This window comes from Diachasma alloeum, unplaced genomic scaffold (assembly GCF_001412515.2).
Source record: "Diachasma alloeum isolate Michigan unplaced genomic scaffold, Dall2.0 Dall_scaffold_01002, whole genome shotgun sequence".
In the NCBI taxonomy this organism is placed as follows: domain Eukaryota; kingdom Metazoa; phylum Arthropoda; class Insecta; order Hymenoptera; family Braconidae; genus Diachasma; species Diachasma alloeum.
In genome coordinates this window covers 45,808-49,652 of record NW_021681117.1, presented here as the reverse complement: position 1 = coordinate 49,652, position 3,845 = coordinate 45,808, and positions in this window count along the sequence as shown.

Genomic DNA, 3,845 nt, shown 5'->3' with positions numbered 1-3,845 from the left:
CTGGAAATTCTTGTTGTAGAATTCTTTGCCTTGATCCACATGTAGTTTCTTTGGAATTCGCCCGTCCAGCAAAATTTTGTTCATGGCAGTTGTGACATCTTTACCATTTTTTGATTTAATAGCAATGGCCCACGCATACTTGGAAAAAATATCAATTACAGTGAGGAGATTACAGTGAGGAGAGTTTTTGTTCGAGTTTGCATATTTCACCATGTCCACGAGATCGGCCTGCCACGTTTCATCCAATCCACGCATTTCAACGCGTCTTCTTGGATAATTTCTTCGTGCTGGGCGATGCAGCTCCTCCGCTATCGTTCGTTTTTGGGACTCCATTTAATTGTTTCTGTGTGTCTGCAATTTTACGCCGTCGGTTTTACAGCAATTTCTCTATTTTTTCAAAACGTGTATTTATAGTGGACTCCAACTCTCCAATCGTCTTCTCCAATTTTTTTTTCAAATCTATCGTCAAATTGTGTTTCACCAGATCGACAGTTTTTTGCAAATTTTCTCGTAAAATTCGCAATGAAATTGCATCAGACTCCTCCAGTGGATCAGCAATGGCACATAACCTTTTACCTTCTAAACTGTAATTTCCATCGAGAGTACGTTTAAATCCATCACCTGGTGGACCTCTCCTGCTAAGAGTGGAGGCCTTACTGCTGTATAACAGGCGTCCGACCACATCGACACTCATGATACAAGTGAGAGCATTTACGTGAGGGAACATGTTAATATATTATTTCAGCCTCTCGTAATTCTTCAATAATGGAGAGGATTTCATTTGTATGACTGAAATTGCCTGCAGCTTGAGATGCCATGAGTAAACGAAGTCTATCCACCAATTCATTCGGATTATCCCAGTAAATATAATCCATTCTCCTGGCTGTTATCTTTGGAGCCACCATCAGGTCTGGTATTAGAGCTTCACCACTTTTTGAAGTTGATGATACTAGTGGTAAAATTATATTTGTAAATTTTTCAGTGGGGTTTTTATCTTTGATAGGTTTGGATGGATGATAATACAGTCGATGTGCATGTGTACTCCGTAAAATTTCTCCATAATTTTCTCTATCTGTTGACGTGACATGCATCATCTTTGGATCTCTGTTGAATATTAACATCAGGAGACCTGAAGTTAAATCATATGATTTTTCCTCAATCATCAATGTATCGCCACGGAAAGTAACAATTGCATTCCCAATTTTCCAGTTTTCACCACTTTGACGAACACCAAATTGTCTATCGAGTTCTTTTTCCTTTGCTGTACCGAACTTATTGAGATAAAATTGAAGGAGATTCCCAGTGTCAGACCTGTTTAGGGGAGAGGATTCATCAGCTACTTCTTCCTCAGATGTTGTAGGGAAGACGTCTTTTTTCAGAGAGAAATTATCATCGACAAATGATGGTCCTCCATGTTGAATTGATGGAACTTCATACTTCTTATCTGGTCTGCTTTTTTTCATCCTCTTGATTGTCATCAGACTCTTATAGTTATTCTGCTTTTGAACTTCTGCATGATTAACCAATTTTTCAAGAGGTGTCACTACCGGCTTCAAAGCTTCATTAATAGCACGTTCAGCCGTATCTTTACCAAGCTTTATAGCTCTATATTTATGACGAATGGCTTTACTGGCTTCAGCAATGTGCTGCAACACACTTGACTCTTGTTGCAAGTCCTGGCGCTGCATGTTGAGCGTTATACGTTTGATTTAACACTGTCTCGAATTTCACTAATCAATCACTATTTATGTACACATAGCAATCGAATCCTCTCCGATATCGTCCCTCATGCAATTCACAATCTTTATTAATAGTAATGAAACCATATTTGTCCGTGTTCCAACACGCGGAGCACAATTCCTTGAACTGGGTGTACAGCATATCAGTATTAACATGATCATGATAGATATGCTTTAAATTCATCTCATCTTGACGAAAGAGTATGAGCAAATTCGCATTATCCCGCACCAAATGTTTCGGGATTCGAGCGTAAGTTTGACAAAGATAGAAACTGTCTACATTTCGATGTCGACCCATGCAAAAAAATGCTCGAATATTATCTTGCTTTTCACATGCTACATCATCAAATATCATGATGGAGTTGGGTCTAGTCTCTTCAGGTTTGACCACTTCATCATGATCATTGAAAGGGAAATAGCCAATAACTTGTACTGATTCCAATAAATCTTTCAAGAATTGATATTTCGGTTGATTCAGAGATTTTGAGAATACGTAAACATTCTCAAATTTCAAGCCATTCGGGTGGGTAATAAGTGCAAGCAGAGCATTGGTTTTGCCACAGTTGGAAGGTCCACATATGATTGCACGAACAGTATTCGGTAAGAGTGGGCCGTGCCGATTCTTTTTCTTGTCTTTCTTTTTATCCGTAATTCTATCGAAATTAATGACAGGCAGCTTGGAACTTTGCTCCTTGAACTCCATGACCACGACTGATGGCAAAATCTTTAAATACAGTGTATTTATTCATTTCCAGTCAGTCTTTGAGAGATCATGGTAGTGAACAAACGTGCCAAAACCTCCAAGGGTGAAGGTTTTGTGAATAAACTCATCAACACGTTACCCATTGAATTGCATGTACCTGGCTATCAGTACTGTGGACCCGGAACAAAGCTAGCCAAGAGATTGGCACGTGGAGATTTGGGGATAAATCCCCTGGATGCAGCGTGCAAAGAGCACGATATAACTTATTCAAAGAATTCAGAGAACTTGACAGCTAGACACGCAGCAGATAGTGTCCTTGCTGATACAGCTTGGCAACGAGTCTTGGCCAAGGACGCTGGTTTAGGTGAAAAGGCAGTGGCTTGGAATGTTGCAAACGTCATGAATATGAAGAGAAAAATCGGCATGGGTATTAATCGTAAATTGAATGTGAAGAAGGAAAAGAAGACTGGAAAAGGCTGTCGAAAGAAGTCCGGTGGTGGTAGTAAGAAGAAGACGTTGTTGCGTCATATTATGCAAGGTGCGAAAGGCTCCATGCACTCTGGAGTTGATCCGGTGCATTGAAAGGTGCACGTGAGGCAGTAAAACATGCAGGAGGAAGGAAAAAAATAAAACCATCGTCGAGAGTTCTTCCCATTTCATCCAAAATTGGTGGAATTTTACCAGCATTCCTGATCCCACTGTTTGCAGGACTCAGTGCCACTGGTGCTTTAGCTGGTGGTGCTTCAGGTATAGCCAGAGCAATTGGCGCTTCGAGGCAGGCCGCTAAAGACCTTGAAGAGAGCAAAAGGCATAACCGATCGATGGAAGCCATTGCTCTGGGCAAAGGAATGTACTTGAAACCCTATAAATCGGGTTTGGGCTTGCACTTGAATCCAAAAAACTAATAAAACTACCCCCCCGAGCGCTCACCGACAGTGATCTGGTGAAATATGCAGGCATCATGGGAATACCGTATTTTCGTGGTGTCTACATGAGAAATGATATGCCTCAAAGTGGACCATGGAAGAATGAGTCAGCCATAGTTAACCTTGATGATAAAGATGGCCCAGGTACTCATTGGGTTGCCTACAAGAAGAAGGATAATGAAGTTATCTACTTTGATAGCTATGGCAATTTACGTCCACCTCAGGACCTTATACATTATTTCGGTGGCGGTAGTATTGTGAAATATAACATGAAAAATTGTCAAGACTATAATACCATTATATGTGGACATTTGTGTTTGAAATTTCTCACTGGAGAATTGATATAAAGGGGCTGATTAGATCAAGACGCACATCAGTTCAGTGGCAGCTGCGATGAGTGACTCATTCACCTTGACCTTGTCTGGCAGGTCCTCTGTACTGGAGGCCTGGTATTTTCCACCTATTGAATTATCAAAG